This window comes from Gopherus evgoodei, chromosome 2 (assembly GCF_007399415.2).
Source record: "Gopherus evgoodei ecotype Sinaloan lineage chromosome 2, rGopEvg1_v1.p, whole genome shotgun sequence".
Classification (NCBI taxonomy): domain Eukaryota; kingdom Metazoa; phylum Chordata; order Testudines; family Testudinidae; genus Gopherus; species Gopherus evgoodei.
In genome coordinates this window covers 291,880,215-291,899,453 of record NC_044323.1, presented here as the reverse complement: position 1 = coordinate 291,899,453, position 19,239 = coordinate 291,880,215, and the positions used below count along the sequence as shown (strand labels likewise).

The window sequence follows — 19,239 nt, the reverse complement described above, 5'->3', positions numbered from 1 at the left end:
TAGGGACGACGGCTCTCTGTAAATACATCAGAGGGATAAATACCAGGGAGGGAAAGGAGGTATTTAAGTGAAGCTCCAATGTGGACACAAGAACAAATGGATATAAACTGGCCATCAACATGTTTAGGCTTGAAATTAGATGAAGGTTTCTAACCACCAGAGGAGTGAAGTTCTAGAACAGCCTCCCAAGGGGAGCAGTAGGGGCAAGAAACCTAACTGGCTTCAAGACTGAGCTGGCTAAGTTTATGGAGGGGATGGTATGACAAGACTGCCTACAATGGCATGTAGCAGATCTGCGACTGCTAGCAGCAAATATCTCCAACAGACGGTAGTGGGACACTAGACGGGAAGAGCTCTGAGTTACTACAGAGAATTCTTTCCCATGTTGTCATGGTATATTTCCCCAATCGGAACCTTAGAGTCTAATAGTTGGGGTACCAGCATGAATTCCTCTAAGCTTAATTACCAGCTTAGATCTGATAAGCTGCCACCAATCAGGAATTCCAGTGCCTGATACACTCTGGTCCCCCCAAAATCTTCCCTGGGGACCCCCAAGACCCAGACCCCCTGGATCTTAACACAAGGAAAGTAAACCCCTTTCCTCACCATTGCCTTTTCCAGCCTTCCCCTCCCTGGGTTACCCTGGAAGATCACTGTGATTCAAACTCCTTGAATCACAACACAGAGAAATTAGGTCTCCTGGAGAGAGAGACAGATTCACGCTCCGTGAATCTAAAACAAAGGGATTCCACCCTTCTCCCCTCCCTTCTCCTTCCCTGTTAAGTACAGACTCAATTCCCTTGAGCCTCAACAAGGGGGAAAAATCAGACAGGTCTTAAAAGCAAAACTTTTAATAAAAGAAAAAAAGAATAAAGAAAATCACTGTAAATTCAAGATGGAATATTACAGGGTCTGTCAGCTTCTAGAAACTGGAGAAAAAGCCTCCTCCAGCAGAAATACAATTTAAAATACTTTCATCCAAATACACATTAAAACTCTACCAGCCAGGTACACATTTGCAAATAAAGAAAACCAATTAAAAAGACTATAACCGCCTGATCCTTACTAGATACTCACTATTCTGAATATATAAGAGACTGTAGCAGGGAGATTGGCAAGAAACCTGGTTGCACGTCTAGCCCCTTCCAGGACCCAGAGAGAACAAAGCAAAACCCAAAAAACACAAACAAAGGCTTCCCTCCACTGAGATTTGAAAGTATCTTGTCTCATGATTGGTCCCCTGGTCAGGTGTTTGGTTCCCTGTTTGTTAACCCTTTACAGGTAAAAGAGACATTAACCCTTAACTATCTGTTTATGACACATGTGTCTGGCTGGTGGGTCTTGCCCACATGTTCAGGGTCTAGCTGATTGCCATATTTGGGGTCGAGAAGGAATTTTCCATAGGTCAGATTGACAGAGACCCTCAGTTTTTTTCACCTTTCTCTGCAGCATGGGGCACAGGTCACTTGTTGGTCTGAACTAATGTAAATGGTGGGTTCTCTGTAACTTGAAGTTTTTAAATCATGATCTGAGGACATCAGTAACTCAGCCAGAGCTTAGGGGGTCTATTACAGGAGTGGGTGGGTAAGGTTCTATGACCTGCGATGTGCAGGAGATCAGACTAGATGACCATAAAGGTCACTTCTGACCTTAAAGTCTATGAGTCCTCATTCACCCAGTGTCTACCCCAGCTGAGCACCTCAGGACTGGGTGTGGTGGACTCTCGAGGGCATTGGTAATGGGGTATGAAGTCTCTCACTGCTAGGTCACCAGATTAAATCCAGTGCAGGTTGGTCATGAGAAAAAGCTCCCATTGAGAGCTAGGTACAATTGACAAGTGCTCTCTGCTTTGGTTCATAACACACAGCAATGCACATGGCTACAAAATGCTAATTTGCCCTCTTGCTATCCATCTTAAGAGGCCAGAGACTGAATGGGCCACAAAGACCAAGGGCTTGTCTACACAGGAAAGTGCCACTGGTAAAGTTAAACCGAAATATCTAGGTAAGTATGCCTTCCCACTAATTCCAGAATAGGCATGTCCATACAGTGAGTAGTACCAGTATACACCTTAGCTTATACTAGAATAAGTCTAGACAAACCCAGAGAGGAAGGCTGGTCTTGTGGTTAAGATACTAAACTAGATGCCAGGAGTTCTGGAGTTGATTCCTACCTCTGCAAATGGCCTTCTATAGAATCACAGAATATCAGGGTTGGAAGGGACCTACGGAGGTCATCTAGTCCAACCCCCTACTCAAAGCAGGACCAACCCCAACTAGATCATCCCAGCCAGGGCTTTGTCAAGCTGGGCCTTAAAGACCTCTAAGGAAGGAGATTCCACCACCTCCCTAGGTAACCCATTCCAGTGCTTCACCACCCTCCTAGTGAAATAGTTTTTCCTAATATCCAACCTAGACCACCCCCACTGCAACTTGAGACCATTACTCCTTGTTCTGTCATCTGCTACCACTGAGAACAGTCTAGATCCATCCTCTTCTAATCCCCTTTCAGGTAGTTGAAAGCAGCTGTCAAATCCCCCCTCACTCTTCTCTTCTGCAGACTAAATAATCCCAGTTTCTTCAGCCTCTCCTCGTAAGTCATGTGCTCAGTCCCCTAATCATTTTTGTTGCCCTCCGCTGGACTCTTTCCAATTTTTCCACATTCTTCTTGTAGTGTGGGGCCCAAAACTGGACACAGTACTCCAGATGAGGCCTCACCAATGTTAAATAGAGAGGAATGATCACGTCCCTAGATCTGTTGGCAATGCCCCTACTTATACAGCCCAAAATGCCATTAGCCTTCTTGGCAACAAGGGCACACTGTTGACTCATATCCAGCTTCTCATCCACTGTAACCCCTAGGTCCTTTTCTGCAGAACTGCTTCCTAGCCATTCGGTCCCTGTCTGTAACAGTGAATGGGATTCTTCTGTCCTAAGTGCAGGACTCTGCACTTGTCCTTGTTTAACCTCATCAGATTTATTTTGGCCCAATCCTCTAATTTGTCTAGGTCCCTCTGTATCCTATCCCTACCCTCCAGCATATCTACCACTCCTCCCAGTTTAGTGTCATTTGCAAACTTGCTGAGGGTGCAGTCCACATCATCCTCCAGATCATCAGATATAGGACCCTGGGCAAGTGACTTAATCTCTCTTGGCCTCTGCTCCCCCTCAATAAAATGGAGATAATGATTCCTACCCTTCATTGGTCTGATCTACAGCTGTAAGATCTTTGGGGCCAGGATTCTCTTCTGGCACAGGTGGGATTTTTAAAAGCACCAAGTGAATTAGCACAAGAGTTTCACAGGGACTTGTGCTCTTAGGTTGTTTGGGTGCTTCTGAGAGTCCTGTGCTGTGCATCTGTACAGCACCTAGCACAATGGGGCCTCAAGGGGCTATCGTAATATAGATAATTAACTGAGCTACTCTTTACCCCCAGCAGGTGGCAGCAAGCTGGGATGTTTGCCTGTGCTGTTCCCAGAACTGGGTACAGAGAATTTTGGCCTCTAGAGACAATAATCCAGCACCAGATGAAAGCTGCCCACCCCAGTGAGGCAGCATAAAACAAGAGTTCCCCATCGGTCAAAATGCTTGACCCCAGCAACGGTGAGAGAAACGGCATCAGTTCACCGGGGTCTTATTCGAAGGGCTGCCTACCAGCAGTTTACAAAAGGATCGGTAAACCCTGCTCTAATGAGTTGACCCCAGTTTGCCTAAGCAGCGGCATAACGTTAGCTGAAAATGCTTTTCATGAGATTTTTTTCTCTCTTCATTCTTCCCCTTTGCAAGCCATGTAAAGCAACGTAGCACAGGGATGAATTGCTTGATTGTGTGCTCCTCATATCCCCATGGCGCTGCCTTAACAGAAGGGTTGGGGGATGGAGAGAGAGCCCAGCTGCTCCTTGCGAACTGTTCTCTCTCCGCCCACCAGGCATTTTAAATCAGCTGCAAATTAACACCAACTCCCGGCATTATTCATTTATTTGATTGGCTCAGTGCAGGTTTGCTTTGCTTTTATGTTCTATTTTCCCAGCCCATTTTTTTATAAGATTACACCTAGCAATTAAAAACTGATCAATAGCGCACCTGGAAACAGACACGATTCCATAGCATTCCAGGCAGCGATAGTCACATTGCTGAAGCTTTAAAAGAGTCACCATGACCCAAAAGTGGATAGCAACCTACCTATTATCTTACATTCATACAGCATTTTTCATCCACAACATGCTTCAAGCAATACACAAGAATCAGTTTCTGAAATGCAGCCACCTCTTGGGTGGAATGCAGCTGCCATTTAACAGCTTATAGCAAAACACTTCAGAATCAATACTTCGTTTCCCCTACATGAGGAATTTAGGTGGATGGAATGTACTTGCCTGAGGAAGTTACTGGGGTTAACACCATGCAAAAACCACCATGGGATATTTAACAGCCATGAGTGGCCGACATCACCAGATGGTGCAGTATAAGGACCTGAACAGATAACAGTGTCTGTTTAACACACCCTGCAAAAGCTGGTACGACCAGTGCCTCCTATCCACACCACAGTGGGGCACTGGTTTAACTCAGACTCTGAAGGAAAGACTATCACTTACTGAAACACCACCCCAACTTCATGGGCTTTCCTTGGAGGTCTCCCCGATGCATACTGTGCCACTAAGCCCACAGCCCAAGGTGTAACAGCTGCAGGTATCATAAGGAACCACACTTACTAACCTTCTCTGGCTGCTCCCAGCTCTGGGAAACTGGAACCCAGGAATTAATGTCCTTTAAGCTTTACATCCACTCAGTCGTCACAGCTTCGCAGTTCCTCTGTGTTCTTTGTATGCGCTCCTCCCCTACACCCCTGGGTTATCACTCTCCAACAGCAATACGGGTTATGGAGAGTAGGATGCAAAGACCCAGCGACAGGCTCCTCTGCAGAATGACCATGCTTACCAGGGAAACAGCCTGCCCCTCTCATCTATCTGTACAGTCATGTTCACTAAGCCACTCAAACCAGCATGCACTATTCGGCAACTATCAAACCTTTTGTGGATTTCCGTCTCTGCAATATTCGTTTCTTAGCAACTCTGTTTGCTTTTAGCAAAAACAAAATGTCTCTGCCGGAGGTATGCTATTTTGAGCAGAAACGGTGTTGTTTTGGGTCCATGCTAGCCATAGGGACGCTAGTTAAAATGACTTCCCCCGCCAACTCGCTCTTCATGGCGGTGGGTGGCATTGATTCCTCCAGTTTTGCCATTTCACCCACTGCAGGGAAATCACAGAAATCCTGGATCCAGCTCATAACAGACAAATAATCCTATGTTGCACTTCCATAGTCCCTTCCAATCTGGGGATCTCAAGGTGTGTTACATGCACGAATTAATTAAGTCTCACAACCCCTCTGCAAATTATGTGCATATTATCATCCCCATGTTACAGAGGGGGGGAAACCTGAGATCCAGACTTGTCCAAAGCTACATAGCAGACCTGGAAATAGAACCCAGGTATCCTGAGTGCACGTCCAGTGCTCGATCCACTGGATGACACAGCCTCACTTTAGCAACTAAAGAGGAAGTTGGCTAAGACAAGGAATAAGGGTAGCATGATAGAGAAGTGGGCAACTGGGAAAACGACAAGGCCACTGGGCTAAGGATGGGAGCAAACTAAAATGAGAGAGGGAGTGGCACCAGAAAGGAATGACTGAATCATAGAAATTGTACATGGCAGAGATCAGAGATGTGGGCTGACCCGGAACCTTCCCTCAAACCAAGGGAACACACAAATATCCATCCAAACATCACAGCTCGGGCCCAGCCATACAAAGGACTGCATGAGAAACACCTACCTGAACATCTCAGACCAATCTGGATGGCATCTTGGCAGCACAAGCCTGTCGGTGGGAAAAGCCCTCTTAGATCATCATCTCCATTTCCCCTGGCCAGTGCAGAATAGTTCCATACACTAAGTTCTCCAACACTCTGTTCCAGTTGGGTTTCATAAGACTCAAGCAATGATGCTTCCACTGTTTCCTTGAAAAGACTGCTCGACAGTCTACTAAAACTTTAGGATGCTTGTCCAAAAGTGACCTATGAACTTTTTTTGAGGTTTGCCAATTACAAATTATTAATGGCCTGACATTACATAGTTCTGAGTACCCTCAGCTCCCACTGAAAACAATGGGATTTGAAGATATTCAGCAACTTTTTGAGTGAAGTCTACATGTTTATCTGCAGTATAGGAGTCAGCCAGTAGATATCTCCATGTGCTATACAGAATCCCAGACAGTGTAGTGCCTGGTAAACAAGGAAAACAAGAGCTGCAACTCAAGCTGTGTAGAAACCTACTGTAGTTTGTAGCTGTTTTCTTTAATAAACACCTCTTCTCTAAGATGGATTGTGATTCCATAGGTGAAATTCTGGCCTCAATGAAATCAATGTCAAAACTCATATTGACTTCATGGGACCAGGATTTCCTTGCACATAGCATGACACTCAGTGACTATATATTGTTCTGAGGTGGATCTAAGGGTGTTCTCTATGTGCTCTCCTGATTTTCTCTCTCCCATTCACACTGACTCATCCTCCTCCGCTTGGAACTCCTTCCCTATGCTGTAAGGATCCCACACACTCAGACAGTATTCTTGTCCAAATCTACATCATAGTACATTTGTCCAATTAATTTTTTTTTATTTTAAAAAAGTTCCTGCTTTGCAAAGCTGCCAAGAGCAATTGTTTTGGTGAATCATAAATCATTCAGGAAGTCAATGTTGGTTCAAGATTTTTATTTCTGCCTTTGGCAGATCAAACCTTCAAAAAATATTCCTCAAGAAAGTGGGTATTTTAGTTCAGATCACAAAGCAGATAACAACAACATCGGCTCATTTGGAAAACCTCTGTAGTCTGATGTAAGCAAAGCCCATGCAGAAAAACTGGCGGCTAGTTTTGTTAGGAAAGGCTGTTTTGATCTCCATGCAATTTCTTTGGAGTGCAGATTTTTAGTTGTACAGTACTTTATATTAACCGTAGATCTTAAATTATCAGCTCTATTTAGCAGGAATTGTGGTTTCTTTTATGTTGGTATAACTAATCCCATTTGGGTCACCAACAGGATTTAAAACTAGGAGCTTCAGCTCAGCCTCTATTGTTTGAGCTAACAAGTTATGTCTACTCGTTGGTAGCAATAGCAGACTATCCTCTTATGCAGCCAGCCACTATAGGGTGGCAGATACCCACATTCTCCTAGTATAGGTTACATTTGTGCAGCACCTAGCACTAGGAGATCCTGACAGAGACATCTGAACATGACTGCAGTACAAACACTACATGATAATAATGAGGTCAGACTATAATATGGTGACTGTAATTACACTGTAAGTAAATAGCAATTACAGTGCAATTACAATGTAATTAAATAACAGGTACAGTGCAATTATACCATAGGTGTGTTATCGGATATATTAATTTGTGGGTATAAAAGGTAACTGAAATATTTACTGTGTGGCTGAGAATAAACACACTGTAAATTCATTCTTGTTAATATACCTGGATTCCAATAGCATCTGCTTGAAGAATCCCAAAGGGTTAATAAAAATTCACTCAGGCAGTTAACATCCTTGTTATACCAGTTAGTAGTAATTATGTCCATGAATAAATTTAGGTTGGAAATTAGACGTAGGTTTCTAACCTTCAGAGGAATGAGGTTCTGGGATGGCCTCCCAACAGATGGAATGGGGATAGGGGGCAGAGGGTAGGGCGCAAAAATCTTCACTGCTTTTAAGACAGAGCTTGATATCTGAACAGGATTATATGAAGAAGTTGCCTGCGAGAGCAGGCAACTGGACTCAGTGACCCAGAAGGTCACTTTCAGTCTTATGTTCCTATGTAATTACTTATTGAGAAACAAAACCACAGTGTAACTGCACTGCAATTACACTCTAATTACACACCCAGCATTATTAAGTGTGGCTGATACTAACCAGATTATAGACACAGACAAACCACTCATGGCTTTAAAAGATTATATTGGTCTGTTAGACTGCAGAACCTCCCAAGAGACTAGACAGAAACACTACTGATTGATTCATTGGACACAGTGTTGGCAAATATACAGCAGGGAAAATCCTGCAGTACCTCCTAGAACATGACCTTGAGTCCTTTCCATCTCTGATGTTAATGATTCCACAGCACATCAAAGATGCAGAGTCCAAGTGACACCAGGGACTTTTCACTGCATGTTATCACAAACCATTCCTGAGTTAGCATGCACTATTAGCAACACCTCGACAATCAGGAAATGATCATTCACCTATTCTCTGAGCAAAAACCTCCAGGCACAAAACTAATTAATTACAAATTGTGCTTTTTTAGGAGAAAGACCCTTCCCCTATCTTGTTTACCCTGGTCTCCTCCACTAGACCCTCCCCTCCGTCTTTATTTGTGAGGGCTGTGAACATGGCACATAAAGAAGATGAACATGATGTTGTCCAATGGTCATTCCACAATACCCTCCCAAAAAATTAACTTGGCACAAGACAACTACCCACCCCAAATGTCGACGACAAAAGGACAGAAATAAACACAAACGGGTGGGTCCTGTGACAGGCTGATTGAAGTCAATGGAGGCCAAGGACCAGACTCAAAATGGCATTCAACCAAAAGCTTCTCTGAACAGATACATCTAGCAGGATGACGTGGAGCTCACCAAACAGGGGCTGAGGAAGAATCAAGGCGAATGAAATCCCAAAGCAAGGACACTCTATTGAAAACGTCCTTCTGCCAACCTGGGAAAGATGAATTCTGGCAGCTGAGATGCTCGCTGTGGCCTTCAAAGTCACAGAGAGATACAAGGAAGGAGACTTGCTATTATTGGGTAGAGTTTCACTCCACCTTGGCTTGCATTGAGAATGGAACCCATCCTAGCACGCAGAACACACACGTCTGGTGCTCATGCTGACCCACCTCACTCAGGATGCAATCACATGAGGCACGGAGCACTCCCAAGTCCTCCTGAGGGCCCTCAGAGAGCAAGATGGAGCTCACAGAGGCTCTCCCTGGGCTCCAAATAGAGTGCACTGCAGTTGTGTATTTCAGGCCAGGTCTACGCTATAAACTTACATCAGTATAATTACGTCACTCCAGGTATGTGAAAAATCCACCCCCCTGAGCAACGCAGTTACACCAACCTAACCCCCGGTGTGGACACTGCTATGTCAACAGGAGGGCTTCTCCCATCAACAGATTCCTCCTCTTGCTGAGGTGAATGTCCTAGGCCAATAGGAGAAACTCTCCCATCGGTGCAGTAGCATCTTCAGTGAAGCATTTTAAGTGTAGACCTGCCCTCAGAGGCAAGAATGGCGTGGGTGAGTACGTGAGGTCTCACAGCTGAGAGCCAAGCACCCAACCTCTTGAGAGCACAAAGCACCTTGGTGACTAAGGCACAGAGAGGAACCAGGAGGAAAAGATGAACCTCTTCTATCGTCTCCTCCCCAATTCCCCTTTGCTACCAGTGAAGAAAATGACTAATCTTGGGAGGAGAATGAAGTTCTCCTTTCCTATTGCGAATGCTAGGACAATATCGTATCCATGACAACCTGCAGTTTAGCTTAACTCCTCAACCCATAAAAGCTTTTATCTTTTATTTCTCTCTTCATATCTTCATGTTTTCATGAAACAATGACATCCCCACCCTCAACACAGCCTATGATTCAGCATTTCCCGATACTGAGGTCAGTGATGAACCAGGCATGAGCCTAGAGTGAAGCAGCTCGTGAACTGCTCTCTCACATCATTTATTTGAGCTTAAGGGTATGATCCTGCACCCATGGAAATTGGTGGCAAAGCTCCCATTGACTTCAGCGTCTGCAGGATTTGAGCCATAGATGCCTAATAATAATGCTCTAAGTACGGAAGAACTGTCCCAACAGCATGAAGAGCAAAACACAGGAGATATGCCCAAGATACAGAATCAGAGCTGGTTTCAAGTTTTAAACATCCAGTCAGACAAAGTTCAGGAGTGTTCCAACCTAGGTTCTGACCCAATATAAACAGAGAGGTAAGCCACGAAATTTGTGCCTTGATTTGGTTTTGGATTCCAAGCACTGAACTTAATATCAGTGGTGTTGGATCCAGGGTTTTGGTCTGTCCCCAGGTCTAATAAATACAGTATGGATTCAGGCCAAAATGAGGTGTGAGGAATGAAGTGGTGCAAAATTGTGTCAATCAAGCATGAAAATCTCCTGGTTTCAAGTTTTGTTGCTAACCTGAAACTTGTCTAGGATTCAAGGAAAAGTTCATGAAGTTTTGCAAAATGTTTGGCAAACCTGTGATGAGTGTCAGAGAAAGGGCAACAAGTTACGGGGTGATGCCCTGTACCTGAAGTGGTTTCCACCTAAAATGCAGAGAAAGCTGGAGGCTTTGCCTGAATTTCACTTTAAAGTATCTGACTTTGTTTTATCCTGAAATTTGCAGCAAAAACACTAAGGGTGCAAAAGCAGACTTACAGGAAGCAAAACCACCACCATGTGCCCCCTGAAAGCACAGAGTTTCATGTATCTCTACAGAGTAACTGGATTGTCACCAATAGACTCCCACTGCACTGAACCAAATGCATAATTCTTATAGCTAGCTGGACTTCTCTGAACAAGACTCCTGGGCTCACCTGGCCCATAACAGAGTTGCAAAACACCCAGCTATTTAAGGAAAAGTGCTGCTTTCCCTCCTGCTGACAAATGCAGAAGTTAGCCCCATAGCATACGCTTTTACACCAGAAGGCCTGCAGCATTTACCATGCCCACTTGGCAACCGAAAGGGCTAAATTTGACATATATCTCACAAGAGCCAGAAGACTGCAGTAGATTCAAATCCTTTGTTAGACTGCAATGTAGCACTAGGGGAAGGGGAGGGGAAGGGAGGAGGAGGCATCCTGTGAATGAAACAGCAGACAGTTCCCTCTGTCTGCCTGTGGTGTGTATCCAGGTAGGAAAAGGCTAAGATCCCAGAGCATCTCTCCACAAAAGGACAAGGACAAGGACAGATCCTGACCCACATTCCCTTCCCCAGCCTATGAGCTTTGTATGAGCCACGCCTAGCTGGCTGTCCTGTTTGTTTCTTTGGCCATGACGCTACCAGCGTCCAGCTCATTACTTTATGAAGTGTGTTGGAGACTCCAAGTAAGAGACTGTGTTCTCTAACACCTACTGTCACCCCACACTAAACTCCACTGTTGTTCAACGAAAAGTTATCGCAAGAGAGTGGCCCGCCAGAGCCAGTGAAGGTCAATGCAGGGTGTTATGCTAAGATGCTGCTCCAAGAAATTGTTGGCTAAAATAGTCAGGATCACTTAATTCTTCAGGGATTTGTTGTGGGGTGGGGGAAGGCACACTTGTGTGTATATAGATAAGTGCAGCTAAACAGATATACTGCTCCCTGGCTCCTTGTTATTCTCCAAGGACATTCTAGCTAATAAAGAATGGCACATTTTAAATGATGGAGTGGAATGAATGTGCAGTGGCATAACTCCAAAGCAGAAGAAAGTCACATTCTAGGGACAGAACACTCAGAGAGAGAGAGAGAGAGAGAGAGAGAGAGAGAGAGAGAGAGAGAGAGAGCAAGTTCTTGGGATCTGGGATTTTGCAGCTGGAGGGAATCTAGATGTAGAAGTGAACAGCATCAGACTCAGGCTGAGGAGACACCCACCAGAGCCCCTGAGATCACATCATGCACTGACGTCATGGCACATGACGAGAGTGTCCGTGGGGATCAGGAGAGGGGTAGATCCCAGGACAATCCAGCTGGCAGCGGGAAGATGACGACAGACTGGGCTGGAATGCAGTCCACGGTGGAGGATGAATCATCAGTGAATCTTTCACACACAGTGAGGTGGGAAGAAGGGGGGAAGATAGGATGAGTCCCTTCCGGGAAGGGCTTGAAGGATTGGTGGCAGGCGCTGGGAAACACTAAGAAGCATTAGTGAATCCTGACCTCTTTCCCAAAGCACTTAAGCACGTGCTTAACTTTAATGACTCTAAAGTCATTTAGGACCTGATCCAAAGCCTACTGAAGTCAAGAAAAATCACCCCTGAGTGAAATGGGCTTTGGATAAGGTCCTTACAGGTGGAGACCTTCTAAAGTGACTGCTGATTGTGGGTGCACAGCTTGAGAGGCCATAAGGGGACTGAACTGCACAGGAAGAGTGCTCAGCACTTCCCCAAAACCAGGCCTCTATAAGGCATCTAAAGTTGACCCCCAAAAGCTGAGGATTGTCAGGGATCCATAAGCCAAGATCATCAGCACTCAATCGCTTCTGCTCCTGAGACTGCCTAGGAAACATAAGTGGACATAATGTACTTACCCAGGCTGGAATTTGACCAGGACGCACTTACTTACTTACAGGTACTTACAGCTACCTTGACTTGAGGATCAAAGCAGCCAGGATCTTGGGTTCTACCTCTCACCCACAGTGCCCTGCAACAGCCAGCTCAGGCACTGGCTCAGTACTAACCAGGAGGAAAACAACAGCACCTCTTGAAACACCAGCCCCACCTCGTCATTCCTTTGGAGCAGTAGTTCTCAACCAGGGGTACATGCAGGGGTGAAAGGAAGCTGGTATCAATCATAGAATATCAGGGTTGGAAGGGACCTCAGGAGGTCACCTAGTCCAACCCCCTGCTCAAAGCAGGACCAACACCAACTAAATTGTCCCAGCCAGGGCTTTGTCAAGCCTGACCTTAAAAATTTCTAAGGAAGGAGATTCCACCACCTCCCTAGGTAACCCATTCCAGTGCTTCATCACTCTCCTGGTGAAAAAGTTTTTCCTAATATTCAACCTAAACCTCCCCCACTGCAACTTGAGACCATTACTCCTTGTTCTGTCATCTGCCACCACTGAGAAGAGTCTAGATCCATCCTCTTCTAATCCCCTTTCAGGTAGTTGAAAGCAGCTATCAAATCCCCCCCTCACTCTTCTCTTCTGCAGACTAAATCTCAGTTCCCTCAGCCTCTCCTCATAAGTCATGTGCTCCAGTCCCCTAATCATTTTTGTTGCCCTTCGCTGGACTCTTTCCAATTTTTCCACATTCTTCTTGTAGTGTGGGGCCCAAAACTGGACACAGTACTCCAGATGAGGCCTCACCAATGTCGAATAGAGGGGAATGATCACATCCCTTGATCTGCTGGCAATGCCCCTACTTATACAGCCCAAAATGCCACTAGCCTTCTTGGCAAGAAGGGCACACTGTAGACTCATATCCAGCTTCTCATACACTGTAACTCACAAGTTCTTTTCTGCAGAACTGCTTCCTAGCCATTTGGTCCCTAGTCTGTAACAGTGAATGGGATTCTTCTGTCCTAAGTGCAGGACTCTGCCCTTGTCCTTGTTGAACCTCATCAGGTTTCTTTCGGCCCCGTCCTCTAATTTGTCTAGGTCCCTCTGTATCCTATCCACTACCCTCCAGCGTATCTACCGCTCCTCCCAGTTTAGTGTCATCTGCAAACTTGCTGAGAGTGCAGTCCATGCCATCCTCCTGATCATTAATGAAGATATTGAACAAAACTGGCCCCTGGACCAATCCCTGTGGCACTCCACTTGAAACGGGCTGCCAACTAGACATGGAGCCGTTGATCACTACTCATTGAGCCTGACAATCCAGTATAGCTTGCCAGTCAGAGTTGGTACACAGACGACCATACCAGCAGGGCCACTGAAGAGGGGGGCTGTCAAAACCTAGTCCCAGATTTGGACCTTAGCATCCAAAATATGGGGGTTAGCATGAAAACCTCCAAGCTTAGTTACCAGCTTGGACCTGGTAAAGCTGCCACCACCCAAAAAATTAGAGTGTTTTGGGGCACTCTGGTCCCCCCAAAAACCTTCCCTGGGGACCACAAGACCCAAATCCCTTGAGTCTCACAACAAAGGGAAATAAACCTTTTCCCTTCCCCCCTCCAGGTGTTCCTGGAGAGATACACAGACACAAGCTCCGTGAATCTAAACAGAGGGATTCCACCCTCCCCGTTCCCAGCCTTGGAAAACAGAAGTACCGAGACTTAATCTCTCTTTCCCCCCTCACCCAGAGGGTATGCAAAGTCAGGCTAGTGAATCTAACACACACAGATTTCCCCCTGACTTCTTCCTCCCACCAATTCCCTGGTGAGTACAGACTCAATTTCCCTGGAGTTCCCCACTAAAGAAAAACTCCAACAGGTCTTAAAAAGAAAGCTTTATATAAAAAGAAAGAAAAATACATAAAAATGGTCTCTCTGTATTAAGGTGACAAATACAGGGTCAATTGCTTAAAAGAATATTGAATAAACAGCCTTATTCAAAAAGAATACAATTTAAAGCACTCCAGCAACTATAGACATGTAAATACAAAAGAAAAAACCATATAACTCACTATCTGATCTTTTTGTACTTACAACTGGGAAACAGAAGATTTGAAAGCAGGAAACAGAAATCACTTCTCAGAGCTGAGAGAGAGGCAGACAGAAGACCAAGAACAAAGGACTCCCACACAAAGCTCCCTCCACCCAGATTTGAAAAAGTCTTGTTTCCTGATTGGTCCTCTGGTCAGGTGGTTCAGATTACTTCTTTCCAGGTGAAAGATTTATTAGCTATCTGTTTATGACAGGGGCCAAAATGGGCAACTTCCCCAGGGCCTGGCAATTTAAAAGGGCGCGGGGCTACCAGCCTCTGCTACCATGCCAGCAGCTGGAGCCCCGAGCCCTTTAAATTGCTGCCGGAGCCCCAGGGTAGCGGTAGTGGTGGCCAGGAGCCCCAGACCCTTTAAATAAGAGCCGGAGCCCCAGGGTAGCGCTAGCAGTGGCAGCTGGGAGCCCCAGGCCCTTTAAATTGCTGCCAGAGTCCCAGGCAGCGCAGGCCAGGCAGCGCTGAAGGGCTGGCTGAGGGAGTCTGGCCCCAGCCCCGCCCCTTCCGGGGCCCCAGAGCAGCCCCCGCACCTTGCTCAGGACCCCGGCCGCCCTGCATACTAGTAAGTCCCTTAAGTTGCTTTCACCCCTGGGTACATGTACCCCAGGGAGTGCATAGAGGATCCATCAACTCATCTAGATATTTGCTTGGTTTTACAACAGGCTACATAAAAAGCACTAGCCAAGTCAGTACAAACTAAAATGTCGTACAGACAAGGACTTGTTTATACTGCTCGATATACTACACACTGAAATGCAAGTACAATATTTAGATTCCAACTGATTTATTTTATAACTATGTAGTAAAAAGGAGAAAGTCTGCAATTTCTCAGTAACAATGTGCTGTGATACTTTTGTATTATTATGTCTGATTATGTAAGCAAGTCGGTTTTTAAGTGAGGTGAAACTTGGGGTTACACAAGACGAATCAGACTCCTGAAAGGGGTACCATAGTCTGGGAAGGTTGAGAACCACTGCTTTGGAAGACTCTCACTGAGCTACTAGCCAGGCCCTCCTTTCTGCATAGTTTATGGACTCTGACAAGAATGCAGCCCAGCCAACAGCCTGGGAAGAGTTTACTCGTCTGCACAGATCACAATCAGATGTGAAACCTCTCTGGAATACGACACTTTGCAGAAGGGAATCGTGTTGCTGGATGCAGACATCAAATTTCCTTTTCTCGCTAGTGATTATTATTATTATTGTTTCCATAATAATATGACTAGGAGTTTGCAATTTGTCTGCAAGACACAGACTCTAAAAAAAATCCCTTCTTCTTTTCTGTGTCTCCCTCAGCAGCAGCAGAACTTTGACATAATTGAATTCTAAGGGAGAAAGGAAGGAACGAGAAATGGAGGGGAAGGAGCCAGCCTTAACCTAACATGACCATGGAATTAAATTCCATACAACCTGAGCAGTAACAGATCTGCTATCAATAGCGTTTGTACAAGGAAACACTGCAGGCACTTTTATTTAGTACTTGATGCTTTCATATATTTATTTCTTTGTCTGCCTCTTGGTTTCCTTCCCTGCATCTAGCACAACCAAAGATGATGAGAGCTGGTCATGCAGTGCTAAAAGCCCGGTCATTCCTCTAGGTGTCTCAGCTTTCTGCAAGTGCTGCCTCTCTCAGGAGAGCTGAAATGGGAACCGTTCACAATACCCCAGGCTCCGGAGATATACTTTGGTGAGGAATTAGGTGGTTTCAGGGAGTTAGGAATGAAATATGAAGGCTTTCACCTCTAGAGATCTGGCTTGAATCCTGCTCAGGTCAATGTGGAAAAAAGTAGGTTACCATTTGAGGGTACCCTGGTGGATTTTGTGGGTCCCAGTTTATTTTCTACTGGACTGGTGTTCATGGCACAAAAACTACCACTGATTGACAAGTTCTGATTGTCCCCACTGCTAACAGGCTGATCAAAGCCAGCAAGGAATGACTTGGCATGGATTCATAGATTCATAGACTCTGGGACTGGAAGGGACCTCGAAAGGTCATCGAGTCCAGTTCCCTGCCCTCACGGCAGGACCAAATACTGCCTAGACCATCCCTGATAGACATTTATCTAACCTACTCTTAAATATCTCCAGAGATGGAGATTCCACAACCTCCCTAGGAAATTTATTCCAGTGTTTAACCACCCTGACAATTAGAAACTTTTTCCTAATGTCCAACCTAAACCTCTCTTGCTGCAGTTTAAGCCCATTGCTTCTTGTTCTATCCTTACAGGCTAAGGTGAACAAGTTTTCTCCCTCCTCCTGATGACATCCTTTTAGATACCTGAAAACTGCTATCATGCCCCCTCTCAGTCTTCTCTTTTCCAAACTAAACAAACCCAATTCTTTCAGCCTTCCTTCATAGCTCATGTTCTCAAGACCTTTAATCATTCTCTCTGATCTCTACAGGTGATCCTTAAGCTCAAGGTTAGGATATATGTAGCATGGCAGAATGAAGAAAGGTCGAACTTTCTTCTGCCCATGCTGTGGATAGACAAAGGGCTCTCCATCCTGCACCTTTCTCCAGCACTCAAACCCCCTCATGTGCTGGCATAAATCAGCACAGCTCTACTGAAGTCAAACAAGCAACATCATTTTATACCAGCTGAGAATCTGGTCCATTTTTAGCAAAGAGCCAAAGATTAGACAGATGGAAGCCATTTCCTTTTTGAAAGCAAGCATGTACTTTGCTACTTTGGAAGGTAGAAAATACTTCCTGGGATGCTGCTGACCCCTGCAAGAACAACAGACCATGCACTGCCAAAGACTCAACAGCAATAGGAAACAGAGAGTAATACCACTGGGAGCTCTTGCTTCTCTTTAAAGGAATCTGGTTATTTAATGCAATAATCCCAGGAAAAGACTGGTCATTTGCCAACATCTAATGACAAGTTTGTTAGTTAATGACCCAGAGCAAAGCCGAAGGTGATTAATAATCTAACAAACCGGTCAATACACCTGTGACAAAGACCAATTATAAACCGTAATCAACAGTCCCACAAATAGTTATTTTTACTGACCCTTTCCTTCCTCTCTAGGCTTCAGGGCAGGCAAAAGACTATTTCAAGGAAATCAGTCATTACCTGGCAGTCAATAACCAATCAACGCCTGGCATTCACTCTGATAAATGCAGATAGCAAAAATGAAGCCCACTAAGAAACATTTTACCCTAGAAAACAAATGAGCAGGAGAGATAATGGGACCTGCCATGGGCTCAGCTGTTTAACACCGTGTTTGAAGGGATTAATTAATTAAAAAAAACACTCTGAAGAAACTGCAGAGCTGGGAAATACACATTTGAGCAGCAGCCCATTTTCACAGACGTCAGTTTAAAGGCAACTTTCAAGAGCAAACAGCACATGGACCCAGCCAGGAAGGAAGGAAAAGAGGAGTGTGTGTATGCGAGAGAGAGAGAGAGACAGAGAGAGAGAGGGAGAATGAAATGGACAGTCTGAAGGAAGTATACATGACACAACAGAGTCCATCGTACAGAAGTGCAGCCCATGAGATCAGAATTGATAGCCCCCTCCCCTGACCAATCATGTGATGTCCAGTATGATGTCATCATTGAACTCACCAACAAATATTAGGGGGCTTAAAGCATCTCAGGGAAGTCCAAGTGTCAGGAGGAAGAACATCCCTTCATTCCTCCTTACAGACCTGGTTGGTTATGTGCCATCTGCTTAATGACTCTTTCTCAACACCCTTCCTTTTGAGAGAAGAACACCATTGCAGGGGATGTCAGCCCCTTCCCTCAGAATCCCATGCACAGTGGAAGAAGGTGATAGTCAGTGTAGCATGATGGGAGCCTGACTGGTAAGGGAGGTAGGTATGAACAGGTGCTGGATGGAGGATGAGGTATATGATGAGAGGCTGAGATTGAATAGGACAGAGCAGGCTGTACCCATGAGGGAACACTACAGGCAATTCTCACATGTCCTATGAAAATGCACAGATCCAGCTGTACCAGTAGATGGATACACCTTCGTTGTGCCATAGTCGATTTGTAACCCATGCTAGGAAAGTCTTTGTCCCTTTGTCCCTCTTCAGTAGCTGGGTAATATAAGAGGTTTAATGAGTCTGTGATTGCTTCTGATGGTAATGGGCTTAGTCCTTGAGTTCAAGCAATAGGGCCTCATGAACTGCTGAGTACCAGTGATGGCCCTTCGAAGTATGAAACATTTCAAAGGTCAAAATCTAAGAGGAACTTGAGCACATGTCACTCACAGTGACATGAATAGGATTTGAGGGCTCTTAGCTCCCCCACAAGATCTCCCTCAGATAACTTTTATTCTCCATTATATTTCATTGTCCACTGGGCTTCACATGTTGTGGTTTTGGCCAGAAGCACGCTTAGAAGTGCTCAAAATAACATGGCGGGAAGCAGGATATCAGTCTCATCCTGTTTCTGGGCACCACAGGAAGTACCAATAATCTCATGAGAGAACCTAATACCCTGAGATTCCCAACTGCAGTGGCAGGTGTAAGAATCTTGGCAAATTTCTCTGATAGTTCAGAGAAGCACCTGAATTGTGGGGTGCTCCTTCAGATCAAGCCTCCAAATCACTGAGGTTCACCCCTTACTCAGGAGAGCACATCTGAAAGGCCTTTCTGGAGAGGGTGGAGTAAAAAGAGATGGGAGTCTAGGGGTTGAGAGGACAGGACAGTAGGTCAGAATTAATGGGTTGTACTCCATTCCTGGTTCTGTCACTGACCTGCCATAGTCGGACAAATCACTTAGGGCCAGATTTTAAAGGTATGTAGGCATCTAACTCTCATTGGAATCTGGCCTTTCAGCTTTGTCTACATTTGTCTATCCCACCAGCGCAATATGCATTGGTGGA

At 45.2% G+C, this 19,239-nt stretch overlaps 1 protein-coding gene across 11 annotated transcripts in view; it reads right to left on the bottom strand.

Annotated features, from left to right (window-relative positions):
* Positions 1-19,239, bottom strand: part of ADGRB1 (adhesion G protein-coupled receptor B1) — a 376,961-nt gene that overhangs the window by 283,114 nt on the left and 74,608 nt on the right. Inside the window, exon 1 of one of the 11 annotated variants that reach the window (XM_030553893.1) lies at positions 4,713-4,876. The exons of the other annotated variants lie outside the window; for them this stretch is intronic. The gene's annotated coding sequence lies outside the window, so the exon portion shown is untranslated. Of the gene's footprint in view, positions 1-4,712; positions 4,877-19,239 lie in introns of those variants that run through there. 11 annotated transcript variants of the gene reach the window in all.